This window comes from Arachis hypogaea, chromosome 13 (assembly GCF_003086295.3).
Source record: "Arachis hypogaea cultivar Tifrunner chromosome 13, arahy.Tifrunner.gnm2.J5K5, whole genome shotgun sequence".
NCBI lineage: Eukaryota > Viridiplantae > Streptophyta > Magnoliopsida > Fabales > Fabaceae > Arachis > Arachis hypogaea.
In genome coordinates, this window is record NC_092048.1 from 36,472,053 (window position 1) to 36,487,734 (window position 15,682).

The following is a 15,682-nucleotide window of genomic DNA, read 5'->3' on the forward strand; positions in this document are numbered from 1 at the left end:
AAGAAAAACAAAAAAAATAAAAACAAATAAACAAATAAAAGAAAATATTTACAATAACCAATAATAAGGCACACGTTTGCAATTCCCCGGCAACGGCGCCAAAAATTGACGTGGCGGAAATTGGCGAATTAAGAATTGTTATGAGATATGCGTTGCAAGTATAGTTCTTAACCAACCGGAAATCCGCTTATCAATTTAGAATGGTTGTCACAAAAATCAAAATTAAAATACTGGGAGTATGAATCCCAGGTCGTCTCCCAACGAGTTACAGAAAGGTGTGCTACTTTATTAATCAGATGTTTTCAAAATGGTTTGAGTTGAATAAACAGGAAATTAAATTAGAGAAATTAAATAATTTAAATAGAAGCCTTGACTGGGAGTAGATTAGTTGGAAGCCATATTCTTGTTGAAGTATTCTCAAGATTAATTGATAATTGAAGGTTGTTCTGTTTAGTTATCCCTTACTAGGTAAGGGAAGGTCAAACAAGTTGGAATGCTGTTTCTATTCACAAGTTCCAATCCGCTCAATTGAAAAGGATTAGTGTCAGTGACTAGAGAGTATCCCAACAATAAACCTAATTACAATTTTTCTTTTAAGCATCCCAACTCAAGGGTTCCTTTCAATCAACTCCCCATCAAGTTAGGGAACTACTCGCTCATTGTGAATGTAGAACTCATAACATAGGAAAGGGAATTAAAGGAAGACATGATAAATAAAACTCAAAGGAATCAATTAAAAATAAAAGTAATTCTTGTATTAATGAATTCTAAAATAATCCAATAGTAAAATTGAATAAATTAAAGGACATGAAAGAGTAAAGCCAAGTAAAAAAACGAACTAGAATGACGAAGTCTTGATGAGGTAATAACTCTTCTCGATATTCCAATGCAAAAAGCAATAGAAATAAAATCCTAAGAACTATGAATGTGTAGAGAGAAAACCTAGAGGAGGAGTAAAACTAGATCTAAAAACTAAAAACTGTGTAGAATGAATGTTGTATGTATTGTAATCTCATGAATGGATGCATTCCCCTACTTTATAGCCTCTAATCTGTGTTTTCTGGGCCGAGAACTGGTTCAGAAACAGCCCAGAATTTGCTGGTTGCGAATTCAAACACGCTGATTTTTCGTCACTACGATGCCTCCGCGTGGAGCACGCATTCGCGTCACCTAGCGTCAGAGCAACTGTGGCCTATTATATATCAAATCGAAGCCCCGGACGTTAGCTTTCCAACGCAACTGGAACCGCGTTTTTTGGACCTCTGTAGCTAAAGTTATAGCCGTTTGAGTGCAAAGAGGTCAGGCTGGACAGCTTAGCAATTTATCCAACTTATTGTATTCCTTCCACTTTTGCATGCTTCCTTTCTATCCTCTGAGTCATTCCTGTCCTGTAATCTCTGAAATCACTTAACACACATATCAAGGCATCTAATGGTAATAAGAGAGGATTAAACATAGGGAACTTAAGGCCAAAGAAGCATGTTTTCAATCAAAGCACTTAATTAGGAAGGCAAATGTAAAACCATGCAAATAGTATGAATAAGTGGGTAAAGAGTTGATAAAAAACCACTCAATTGAGTACAAGATAAACTATAAAATAGTGGTTTATCAGTGCCGCTCCTAAGGGTAATAGCATTAATGCTACCCTTAGGGTTAGGTTGAGGTTGGGAGGGTAAACTACCGGAAGTTGAAGCTTGTTGGGTGTTTTGTGTGGTTTGAGGAGGGAGAGTTAAACAGGAAAGGGCTTCGGCTATCGTAGCCATATACGCCTCTTGTTTCTTATGAAACTCTCGTTGCTCTTCCATGAAGGTGTGAATTGTGTCATTCATGTGAGGTTGATTGGAGGGTAGAGCTTGGTTGACTTGAGGAGGGTTAGACCTACTATTTGGGTATTGATACTTCACTTGAGGTTGAGATTGTGGGGGTTGTTGGTAGAGTTGTTGGTATTGTAGTTGACCTTGGGGATGTTGATGGTAGTAGACTTGAGCATTTTGGCTGGGTTGAGCTTGAGGAGCTTGATTCCACCTTTAGTTTGAATTATCCCTCCATCCTTGGTTTTGATTGCCTCCATGTTGGTAGGATCCTTAGTTGTAATTGGAGTTGTGGGTAATGGTTGGCTACCACCAATGTAGTGTCCTCTTGGAGTTGAGGGCACTCATCAGTATAATGAGTATTACAAGCACAAACACCACATATCCTTGATGGTCCTTCAATCCTTGGAGGTTGAGGTGGAGCATTTATCAAAGCTTGAGGAATTTGTTGCCCTTAGGGTGATTTGTCGCAACAAGATTGTCATCTCACCGAGGGTCTTGGTCAAAATAGCATCTCCAGAGGGAGAAACTTCACTCAAAGCTTTCGGTTGTGGACTCCTTGCCCTTGAGTGTTGAGTTGAGTCTGCTAAGTCCGATATAACTTCCTACGCTTCTGCAGCGGTCTTGTTTTTGGTCAATGATCCTCCACTCGCGGCATCTAGGAGAAGCTTGTCTTGGTGTTGCATTCCTTGATAGAAATAACTGATAAGAACTAACTCGTCAATTCGGTGGTGAGGGCAAGCCTCCAGCAACTTCTTGAATCTCTCCCAGTATTCATATAAAGTCTCCCCATCTCGTTGCACAATGCAAGAGATCTCTCTTCACAGCTTGTCTATTTTCTGAGGAGGGTAGAACTTTTCCAAAAACTCTTTACGCAACAAGTCCTAATTGGATCTAACTTCACTCGGTTGAGTATAAAACCAACAACGGGAAAGCGAAGACCAACACTGCGGCTTCATCCGCCCCATGTCTTCTCGCAGTTGTGCATGCAACTTGGAAATCCTTTAGATGCTTCAGAGGATCTTCCCCAGGTAGTCTATTGTATTTGGGGAGCAAGTTTATCGTGCCGGACTTGAGTTCAAAATTTGGATCTAAAGCCGGATACAAAATTTGAAGTGGTTGCAAGTTAAGATCAGGAGCTCCGGCCTCCTTTAAGGTGATTTTTCGAGGTGTGTCTGCCATGACGGTGTCACCTGAGTCACTCAAAGAGAATTCAGTACTCCTCACAGATGAATATAGAGTCTCCTCGTTGATTGGATAATGATGGTCACGGATTGGTGGTGATAGTGAATTGGAGTGCTCCTCAAGGGAGCCCGATTCACTATTCACAAAAGCTAGTCGGCACCGAGCTTGCCTTATACGAGTTAAAGTTCTTTCAATTTCCGGATCAAAAGTGGAAAAGCTCGGGTCTGGAAGCGACCGTGTCATTCAACTGAGGAGGCAATGAAAGCATGCAATTATGAAAAGCAAAACAAAAATAGGCAAGTAAACAAGAACCAACTTAACAATCAACGACTACTAAGACTAGCTAAAGAGAAAAGTAGTATCTACAATTAGTGCCAAGTAGCAAACCAAAAATCAAGTATTTACACTATTCACATATTTATAACAACCAAAATTGTAGCACTCATTGCACTTAAAGTGAACTCCCCGGCAGCGGCGCCAAAATTTGATGCGTGGCGATCGACCGAGAGCACGGATTTGGATTTTCACACTAAAATAGGATTGACGTTGCAAGCATAGACCGAACTCAACAATCGATTGCCGATCAAATTGGAAATTTAAAAGATGTGTCACAATTCAAAACTAATTCAAAACCGAGAGTATTTGACTCCCGGGTCGTCTCCCAAGGAACACTTGAGAACAATGATTGTGCAATTCCAGTTGTAGTGATCAAGAGGTTGTCAATGAAGAAATGAATATATAAAGCAATAAAAGAACATGCAAAATTGTAATGATTGAACTAATAAAGAAATTAAAGAACCGACTATGTAATATAAACAAGTAAAGTATAAAAGAGATTAACATAGAAGTGTAGGAAAGATTGAAAGCATAGAAAGAGTCTTGGCTTAGAGTGAGCTAAGAGTCCTTTCCTTGCTAGAACCACAACTATGACAATTATGATGGATTAGTCTCACTTGATCAACCCTCACATTGGAAAGTAAGTTAAATGAGCATAAGTGTTCTTAACCCACAAATCCTAAATTGCTTGCTAATTGCCTTAGCAATAAATTAGCGTTAGTGGGAACAAGAACAATTAACAATCCAAGAATTGAAACTAAATGTTGGACATTCCAACTCTAGAAACCCAATTGCTCACTTTACCCAAGCCAAGAGCCAAAAATTTAGCCTAAAACCATGTTTGACATTTTGTCAAACACTTGGTGGGCAAAAACCTCAAACATGGGAAAAATGAGAAAAGGCTTGAAACTCAAAGCAACAATTGATCTCAATCAACAAGAATAACATAAGAAAGCAAGAAACAAACATCAAACATCAAATTCATCAACAAGAAATTGAAATTGCAAGAGAGAAGTAAAATTGAACTATAACTTGAATTAGAAGAAAGAGTAATGACAATGTAACTATAAAGGGTAATAACAAGAGAATACTTACATTGGAAGCTAGCAAAATCCAAGATCAAAAATGGAAATGGCACTTGAATGTAAAACCCTAATATAAACCCTACTAGAAATGATGAAAAACTTAGAGAAAAACTAAACTAAAAGCTTTCTACTACTACTCCTAAACTATACTAATGATATGTTATGCTTTTCCTCTCATTTCCCTTCCAATATGAGCTAAAAGACTTCAGAAATGGGCCTCCAAAGCCTCCAAATCGTGAGTCACGTGCCATTTTAATGAAGTCATGCGCGGACACCTGTGCGGACGCACAGATGCGTGCGTCCGCATACTTTGCGAAAATCCCTTCCTGTGTGTACGCACAAGTAGCTGTGCGCACGCACACTAGGTGATGCTTGGTTGGACGCGCGACACGCTCGAAGCGATCCATGCGCTCTGATTGGGCAGCTGTGCATACGCACAAGTAGCTGTGTGATGACAAGTCATCTTAGCCTAGTTTCACTAGCCTTTTTCTTTTGTTTTCAACTAAATTATGCACTTTCTTGAGCCATAAGCAAGCCAATTGGGTAGATTTTCATGTTTCCTTTGATTTAATCAACCATATATGAATTAATGCAATTTCATGAGGTTTTATGCTATAATTGTCACATATTATGAAAGAATGAATATCTCATGATTTTGAGCATAGCTTTGATGTGTTTGGTTGATTAATGATAGGTGAAGAAAGCTTGGAGAAAGGTTGAAGCAAGAAGGAATGGCTAGGAGGAAGAGAGGACAAAAAGTTTGAGCAAAAGTTTGCCTCAAACTTTAGCTCAAACTTTTGGATTAATTGAAAATGAACCAGGAAGCAAAAAGCTGGACCAAAAGTTAGCCTCAAACTTTTTGGCTAACTTTTGGGCAAAAAGCTGGAGCAAAAGTTAGCCTCAAACTTTTTGGCTAACTTTTGGGCAAAAGCTGGAGCAAAAGTTAGCCTCAAACTTTTTGGCTAACTTTTGGCATCACAAATCAACACCCTGGAGAGCAAAAGTTTGCGCCAACGTTAGCCCCTAACTTTTTGGCTAATGTTGGCGCATGAAAAACACACCCTGGAGAGCAAAAGTTTGCGCCAACGTTAGCCCCTAACTTTTTGGCTAACGTTGGCGCCATGAGTGTGCAAGGGGAGGCCAACGTTGGAGCAAAAGTTAGACCCCTAACTTTTGCCCCAACGTTGGTATCAGCAAAGAGGGTGGCTGATGTGAAAAGTTGGAGTAAAAGTTAGCCTCAAACTTTTACTCCAACTTTTACTCAAGCTTTCATGATTCCAACCCGGTTCAATTCGGTTCTTCTCCAAACTCCAAGAGCAATCAACTAAGGCCTCTATCAACCCAATTCCATCAAGAGCAAAGGCCCAATTGAAGGCTTGAAGACCATTTGAAGAAAGTGTATAAATAGCATAGGATTTAAGTTTTTAAGGGAGCTTTTCCTTTGAGTTTTCATAGAGAGTTTTCGGAGAGCTTTTGGTATTGAGTGAATTTTAATTTCTAAGTCTCGGGGAAGGAGAATTGAATTCCCTTCCTCTTAGTTTTCTTGCTTTCAATTTCAATTACAATTGTCTTGGATCTTGGGTTGGAGAATTGAAGGAATTCTGTTTCAATCTCATCCTGAGACCTCTCTGCTTTATTTTACTGCACAATTGAATTCAGTTTCGGTTAATTGCTTCTTCATTTACTTTCTTTGCAATCTACATTTCCTTTGCAATTGTTCTTGTTGGATCTAGGAAAGCATTGAGATCTAGACTTGGTTTTCTAGTCTCTTGGGTCCTGAGATCCGGATTTCCCATTTCTCATTCCCTGTTTATTGTTTTCATGCTCATTTACAATTCTGTTTTTAAGATCCGGTTCGATTCAAGACATCCTTTACTTCTCTGTTTGTTGCAATTTACTTTTCCTTGTTTAATTTCTGCAAATCCAACTCCCAATTCCCTTTACAATTCAAGCCATTTACATTTCTTACACTTTAAGATTCTGCAATTTACATTTCTTGCGTTCTAAGTTTCTGCCATTTAATTTCTTGCTCTTTAAGATTCAGCACTTTAAATTCCAGTTCTCTTTAATTTCATGTAATTCACCCATTTCCTTTACTTTCTATGCAATTTAAATTCTGCAAATCACAAATCTCTCAACCAAATCTTGATTCGCTTGACTAAATCAACCACTAAACTAAAATTGCTCAATCCTTCAATCCCTGTGGGATCGACCTCACTCCCGTGAGTTATTATTACTTGATGCGACCCGGTGCACTTGCCGGTTAGATTTGGGTGTTTTGGAGAAATTCGTTTTTCCGCAAAAATATCCCATCAAGTTTTTGGCGCCGTTGCCGGGGATTGATTAGATTGACAATGATTAAGTGAGGTGGTGATCTAGATCTAGCATTTTTATTTTCTGTTCCTTTAATTTTCAATTAACCCACTAACTGTTTGAATTTTTGCTTAAGCTAACTAAAACTTCATTCTAGCAATAGATTGAAGTGTCACTGGTTTGTGTGTTTCTTATGTTCTGCTTGTATGTCAGGTACAAGAAGAAATACACCAATCTTTCATGAAACTGACGAAAGAATCCTCCGAAGGCTAAGAAGAGAAGCAAGAGAAAAAAATGTTGCTGGAGAGGAAGAATCAGATGAAGAATATCATGAATTGGAGGAACACTCAACAAATCCAACAAATCCACCAGTGAGAATGGCCAACAACAATGGTCAACCCCAGAGGAGAGTCTTGGCTTCATATACACTTGCTAATCCAAGGCATTGTGGGAGTAGCATTCTTACCCCAAATGTCGATGCAAATAACTTTGAATTGAAGCCCCAACTCATCACCTTGGTGCAGAACAATTGTTCCTATGGAGGAGGCCCCTTGGAAGATCCAAACCAGCACCTATCCACCTTCCTGAGGATATGTAACACAGTGAAGACCAATGGTGTGCATCCTGACAGTTACAAATTGCTGCTATTTCCATTTTCCCTCAAAGACAAAGCCACTCAATGGTTGGAGTCATTTCCAAGAGATAGCATCAACAACTGGGATGATCTAGTAACCAAGTTTCTTGCCAAGTTTTACCCACCTCAAAGAGTTATTAGATTGAAGACTGAAGTACAAACATTCACACAATTGGATGCTGAACCCTTGTATGAGGCATGGGAACGATACAAAGCTCTAATCAGGAAGTGCCCTCCTGAGATGTTTAATGAATGGGATAAACTCCAAAATTTCTATGAAGGACTGACAATGAAAGCTCAAGAGGCACTTGACTATTCAGCAGGAGGCTCAATGCAACTCATGAAGACAGCTGAAGAAGCTCAGAACCTCATTGACATGGTGGCTAACAACCAATATTTCTTTGGCCATCAGAGACAACACCAACCATCACTAAGGAAAGGAGTGTTAGAAATGGAAGGGGTTGACACCGTCCTAGCTCAAAACAAGATAATGCAGCAGTAGATTCAAGAACAATTTGAGCAGATGGCTAAAAAGATTGATAGTTTACAAGTTGCAGCAGTGAATACAAGCCAACCATCAACCACATGGGGACAAAATGAAGAAAACCAAGAAAATCAGCAGCAAGAACAACCTCAATATGTGCACAACCAAGGCTCATGCCAAAATGAGGTTTATGGTGACACCTACAATCCATCCTGGAAGAACCATCCAAATCTCAGATGGGGAGATAACCACACCCACAGCCAGCAACCGTGGCAGAAAAACTCAAACCAAAACAACTCAAGAAACACAACTTACTCAAACCACGACCAGCAAAACGCTAATAATAATCAATACAAGAAACCACAAAATACATATCAACCACCCCACCACAATCCACAAACTCATCAAAATAGCATTTTCGCTCCAACATCTAACCCCCAAAACTACCACACTACCCCTACAAATAACTTCCAGCAATCACATTCCACCCCCATCATACCACCAATAGACCATCATGAAAGTAGAATTTCAAGTCTTGAGGCAGCCATACAAGCAATTGCTCAGTCCACTCAAAGTTTGGTCAAAATGCAAGAGAGAAATGAAGCTACCATGAAGAGCCTTGAACGACAAGTGGGACAATTGGCCAAACAAGCTGAACGGCCAACCAATGTTCTCCCAAGTGATACAATCTCCAATCCAAAGGACAAAGAAAAAGCTACAAAGTGGGAGGAGTGCAAAGCAATCATAGTGGGAAGTGAAAAGACTAGGGAGAAGGAAGCCATCAATCAAGAGGAACACAACAGAGAAGTTCCACAAGAAGAGACAGAAGAGAGAAGTGAAGAGGAGAGAAAGACCAAGAATGCAAAAAGCTCAAAGAAAGATGTGGACATCCTTGAAACACAGCTACAAGAGAAGAAGGAAGGGGTGAAGCCAGATGTCCCCAAACTTCCGTACCCTCAGAGGTTCAAAAAAGAAAACGAGGATAAGCAATACTCAAAATTCCTGGATATATTCAAGACTCTCAGCATCAATATTCCTTTCTTAGAAGCACTTGAACAGATGCCATTATATGCCAAATTTATAAAAGAAGTACTCACAAAGAAAAGATCCCTGAAGGAAGGACAGATTGTTGAGATGACAAAGGAATGTAGTGCTATCCTCCAAAGAGAGTTGCCAGAGAAGAAAGATGATCCTGGGAGTTTTTACATACCTTGCACCATAGGAAACATAACAATTGAGAAATCATTTTGTGACCTCGGTGCAGGTATAAACTTGATGCCTTTGTCTCTAATGAGGAAACTTCAAATTTCTGAGCTGAAGTCCACACGAATAGTTCTCCAAATGGCTGACAAATCCATTAAGCAAGCACTGGGAGTTGTGGAGAATGTGTTGGTAAAAGTGGAAAAATTCTTTCTCCCAGCTGATTTTGTCATCCTAGATATGGATGAAGACCCTAACACTCCCATCATCCTGGGGAGGCCTTTCCTGGATACGGGCAGAGCATTGATAGATGTTGAAAAAGGAGAATTGTTGTTAAGAGTGCATGATGAGCACCTAGCATTCCATGTTTTTAAAATCCTGCATGAGCCTACTCAAGAAGAAGATTGTATGAAGGATAAGGCCAAGGATCAAAGCTTGAAGGAGGCATTCAATGAGTTAACTCCAAGACTTCTACATCCATGCTTGAAAGAAGTAGAGATGGTGCAACAGACCAAAGAAATCAAGGAGGAACTAGATCCAAAACCCCCAGATGAGAACCTCAATATTCCAGATAAAGAACCACCAAGGCATGAATCATCTCTTAAGAAAGAAGAGAAGAAGAAAAGACCAAAAGGGTGGAAAAACAAGAAAATCTCCACTGAAGGCTTTTCACCAGGGGATAAAGTAATGTTAAACACCCAACCAATGAAGGTGTCCCCACAATCATCTGAATGCTATACTGTGAACCGGATCCTTTCACTTGAACACCTAGAGATCATCAAAGAGGAGACCGGAAGAAAGTTCACAGTAAGAGGAGAAAAGCTGAGGCACTATGATTTTCAACCTCCTTTATCAAAAGAACAAGATGTCAAGCTAGTGACAATAAAAGAGCGCTTGTTGGGAGGCAACCCAACCTGAGGTAGTTTTCTTTTCATAGCTTTTTCAATAAAAATGTTGAATAATTGATATGTATTGCAAGGAGCTAAGTTTGGTGTTGCACACCAAAAATAACTTAAGGAAGAATGGAGGATTCTAAGTTTGGTGTTCCACCAAAACCTCATTCAAAAGCACATTCTAACTTCCTGCACATTGCTAGTTCCAAGCAATCAAACAGATTATTCAACCACTTAACTGCTTTTTAGTCTTAACTTCATAACCTTTAGCAAGGACACAAGATTTTGCCTAGAGTTAACCTGCTGTACCCAGAGAAGTGGCAAGAAATTAAGTTTGGTGTTCCCACACCAAATTAAATCCACAAGCCACACTCAATTCATGCATACTAACTGGTCATCTAAGGGCTTGAGAAGCAAGCAACTTTTGAGAATTGTGCAGGGAATTCACCACCATTTGAAGACACTATGCATCATAACTCAAAAGGGCACAACAGAAGGAAGGACAAAGGAACTGCAAACCAATAGGTTGTATTTACACTTAACTCTTGCTGTTGAAAAATGTTTTGACTTGTGTTTTGTTAAAGTGTTCATCTAATACAAGTAGAATCACTCTTAAAATAAGTAAGCTAGTCTATGTGTGTGCTTGTGTGTTTACTTTCACTGAACAAAAAGCATGTTTTGTCCCCTGCATCTTTAATTCAATAAAAGAAATATTTGAATGTGAAGTGAGATAGTTCTCTGTTAGATAGAAGTACAATAAAAGTAAGTGGTGGTGTGTGTGTGATTGTATAATAGCTCACTTTAGTGAATAAAAGAACTAGGATGTCTCCTTCTAAGTATAGAGTGGCCCACTGTCTATGAATCTCAATCAAATAAAAAATCCTTGGTTAGAAAGAAAAACAAAAAAGAAAAAAAAAGGAAAGAAAAAAAAAGCCAAAGAGTGGCAGAATAAAAGAAAAACAAAAAGAAACAAAGCTGGACACCAATAGCTTGAACCTTAGAATATATGCATGTGGTGTCTTTGTATTAGGATCTGCTTGGATTATTAAGCTCTTTGGAGTGCATCAACACTTGATGACTTGGGTTAACTAACCCGGGATCATCAGCTGAAAGTCCACTATCAAGAGCAACCTAACTACAAGGCATTTAGTAACCCAAAGAGGTGCTGGGCATCAATATTCTAAGAAGGAATGTGAGCCAAGTGTCTATAGTGAATAATGTGTCAAGTATAAAGAAAAGGAAATGAACTTGCTACACATGACACTCAAATAAAGCTTATGAACAAAACAATAGCCAAGGATAGAGAAATAATGAGAGGTCATAGCAGTATGTTACTTGAAGCTTGAAGGAGACTTTCTACGCTTAAGAATCAATAAGAGGTGAGTGTTTACATATCCACATAAAACCCCATGAACTACCAATAACACTCTACTAGCATGAACATCCTCTTCCATTCCATTCTTTCTTCTAAAAAAAAATCATTTCTTGCTTGGGGACAAGCAAGCTTTAAGTTTGGTGTTGTGATGACAAGTCATCTTAGCCTAGTTTCACTAGCCTTTTTCTTTTGTTTTCAACTGAATTATGCACTTTCTTGAGCCATAAGCAAGCCAATTGGGTAGATTTTTATGTTTCCTTTGATTTAATCAACCATATATGAATTAATGCAATTTCATGAGGTTTTATGCTATAATTGTCACATATTATGAAAGAATGAATATCTCATGATTTTGAGCATAGCTTTGATGTGTTTGGTTGATTAATGATAGGTGAAGAAAGCTTGGAGAAAGGTTGAAGCAAGAAGGAATGGCTAGGAGGAAGAGAGGACAAAAAGTTTGAGCAAAAGTTTGCCTCAAACTTTAGCTCAAACTTTTGGATTAATTGAAAATGAACCAGGAAGCAAAAAGCTGGACCAAAAGTTAGCCTCAAACTTTTTGGCTAACTTTTGGGCAAAAAGCTGGAGCAAAAGTTAGCCTCAAACTTTTTGGCTAACTTTTGGGCAAAAGCTGGAGCAAAAGTTAGCCTCAAACTTTTTGGCTAACTTTTGGCATCACAAATCAACACCCTGGAGAGAAAAAATTTGCGCCAACGTTAGCCCCTAACTTTTTGGCTAACGTTGGCGCATGAAAAACACACCCTGGAGAGCAAAAGTTTGCGCCAACGTTAGCCCCTAACTTTTTGGCTAACGTTGGCGCCATGAGTGTGCAAGGGGAGGCCAACGTTGGAGCAAAAGTTAGACCCCTAACTTTTGCCCCAACGTTGGTATCAGCAAAGAGGGTGGCTGATGTGAAAAGTTGGAGTAAAAGTTAGCCTCAAACTTTTACTCCAACTTTTACTCAAGCTTTCATGATTCTAACCCGGTTCAATTCGGTTCTTCTCCAAACTCCAAGAGCAATCAACTAAGGCCTCTATCAACCCAATTCCATCAAGAGCAAAGGCCCAATTGAAGGCTTGAAGACCATTTGAAGAAAGTGTATAAATAGCATAGGATTTAAGTTTTTAAGGGAGCTTTTCCTTTGAGTTTTCATAGAGAGTTTTCGGAGAGCTTTTGGTATTGAGTGAATTTTAATTTCTAAGTCTTGGGGAAGGAGAATTGAATTCCCTTCCTCTTAGTTTTCTTGCTTTCAATTTCAATTACAATTGTCTTGGATCTTGGGTTGGAGAATTGAAGGAATTCTGTTTCAATCTCATCCTGAGACTTCTCTGCTTTATTTTACTGCACAATTGAATTCAGTTTCGGTTAATTGCTTCTTCATCTACTTTCTTTGCAATCTACATTTCCTTTGCAATTGTTCTTGTTGGATCTAGGAAGGCATTGAGATCTAGACTTGGTTTTCTAGTCTCTTGGGTCCTGAGATCCGGATTTCCCATTTCCCATTCCCTGTTTACTGTTTTCATGCTCATTTACAATTCTGTTTTTAAGATCCGGTTCGATTCAAGACATCCTTTACTTCTCTGTTTGTTGCAATTTACTTTTCCTTGTTTAATTTCTGCAAATCCAACTCCCAATTCCCTTTACAATTCAAGCCATTTACATTTCTTGCACTTTAAGATTCTGCAATTTACATTTCTTGCGTTCTAAGTTTCTGCCATTTAATTTCTTGCTCTTTAAGATTCAGCACTTTAAATTCCAGTTCTCTTTAATTTCATGTAATTCACCCATTTTCTTTACTTTCTATGCAATTTAAATTCTGCAAATCACAAATCTCTCAACCAAATCTTGATTCGCTTGACTAAATCAACCACTAAACTAAAATTGCTCAATCCTTCAATCCCTGTGGGATCGACCTCACTCCCGTGAGTTATTATTACTTGATGCGACCCGGTGCACTTGCCGGTTAGATTTGGGTGTTTTGGAGAAATTCGTTTTTCCACAAAAATATCCCATCACTGTGCGCACGCACATGTCTCTGAACTCATCTCCTTTGATTCTTCATGTTTCCTCCACTTTGCATGCTCTTCTTCCATTTTCTCCAACCCATTCCTACATTATACACCTGAAATCACTCACAAACAACATCAAGGCATCGAATGGAAGGTAATTAGAATAAAATATATCAAATTGGGCACAAAAGAGCATATTTTCATAATCAAGCACAAATTGGGAGGAAAGTTCAAAAGCATGCTATTCAAGGGAATAAGTGCAAGTTTATGTGATGAAATCCATTCAATTCTAACCAAAAATCATCATCAAATATGGATTCATCACTATTCCCGTGAGCATCCCCACCACTTCATCCGCACCACCTAAATTGTTCCACCAGAGCTGCTTGAGGATCTCCATAAGAAGATGGACCGATATGAACGGCGGAACCAACGCCGGTTTGCTTATGTGAAGAAGCTTCTGAGTTTTGTGGCCCCACCTATGGAGGTGCCAGAGATCTCCACATCCACCTCGAACCTGAGTGAAGATAGCATCCTTGAAAGGGATAGTGGAAGTCCTGGTCCCGACCACCCCTTGCGCCTCACTAATAGCACGGAGGACCGTGCTAATTCTTAAGTGTGGGGAGGTCGTTCGACCGATCTCCGTAGGTAACACCCAAATAAACTTTGATCCTCTTTTGTTAATTAGGATAGATTGCATGGTTAGGTTTTGCTTTTGAACACCTTTTGCATGATAGTTATCTCTTGATTAGGACTACTTGGTTAGGATAATGATTTCTTTTCCAAGAAACTGTGTTTTTTTAGGGCACCCTACCAATTTTGAAAATTTTTTATGTTAAGCTTGCTTGAAGAATGTAATTTGGAACATGATTTTTGAGCTAAGAACACAAGCATGTGAGTCTTGAGCCATTTGCATGGTTACATCTTATAACCACTTATATCCCTTCTTGTGTGCATTGTTCTCCTTCTATGATTGTGATCATTGATTTGTTTGACTCTATATGTCCATTATTGTGTGTATGAATGCATGTATGTGATTGAGGCCATCATTTCACTTAGCCACTTGCCTAAATAGCCTTACCTTACAACAACCTTTGTTAGCCAACTTTGAGCCTACGATTAACCCACTTGTTCTTAATTTTAGCACATTACAAGCCTAAAGCGAACAACCATAAATGTCCTTATTTGAATCTTTGATTAGCTTAGGCTAGTGTGTATGTGTCATTCAAGTGTGGGAAAACTTGGGACATTGGTTGAGGTAAGAGTGTGTTTTGTTTTTGTTGAAAATATTGTGAATTGGGTACATACTCATATGTTAATTAAAAGTGTAAACCATATGCATTGATTCCTTTGTATATAAGTACATCAAAAAGAAAAAAAAAAGAGAGAAAAAAAAAGAAAAGAAAAAAAAAGAGAAAAATGAATATAGAAAGAAAAGAAAAAGAAAAAGAAAGAAAGGAAAAAGAAAAAGAAAGAAAGGAAAAAGGGGACAAAATGCCCCAAAGTAAGGTTCAATAACAATCAATGCATAGTGATAAAAAGAGAATGCATGAGTATGTGAAAAAGTGAGGAATGGGTAGTTAGGTTAGCATTTAATTGTATAGGTTGTTATATAGGTTATTTGGGAAGCTTAGGTTAATCAAAGATTCAAATTCTAGTCCACTTAACCATATTTATAACCCTACTTTGACCCTAGCCCCATTACAACCTAAGAAAAGACCTCAGGATATATGTATGCATGCATAGAATAATTGTTGATTGTTAGAGGAAGAATAAATTTTGGAAAGAATGAAGTAGAGGAGAATTGAGTGGTCAACCCTATACACCGAGCGAATAGAGTGCAAACACTTCCGGTGAGGGTTTGAGGCTCAATCCCTTGTTCCCGGCTCTCACGAGCGTTCTTCATGCAAGTTATGCGCACTTCACTTTGATGATTGAGATTGGTAGAGTTCACATATTGTTTATCATTTTGCCCTACGTGCTTATATATGTTCTTGAAAGATTGATTTGCTTTTGACCAAGTAGATAGTAGCATCCATTTTAGTTGCATTCATATAGGTAGATTGCATCTCATAAATCCCATTCTCTTGTGATTCTTTGGTATTTTGACTTTATTTTAGCATGAGGACATGCTTGGTTTAAGTGTGGGGAGGTTGATAAACCCCGTTTTTAGTGTTTATCTTGTATGGATTTTGGGGGATTCATCAATATTCTTTCACACTTATTCATATAAAATGCATGGTTTTGTGTTTCTTTCCCGATTTTGCTTCATGGTTGAAAACATGCTTCTTTTACCCTAAATATATTATATTTGAAGCCTCTTCTATTACCATTCGATGTCGTGATCTGTTTGTTAAGTG

General features: G+C 38.6%; 1 non-coding gene across 1 annotated transcript; it reads left to right on the plus strand.

Annotated features, from left to right (window-relative positions):
• Positions 1-2,534: 2,534 nt before the first annotated feature.
• On the plus strand, positions 2,535-2,641 carry LOC112738451 (small nucleolar RNA R71). The gene has a single exon (XR_003169411.1). It is a non-coding gene; the product is annotated as a small nucleolar RNA R71 (small nucleolar RNA).
• Positions 2,642-15,682: the final 13,041 nt, after the last annotated feature.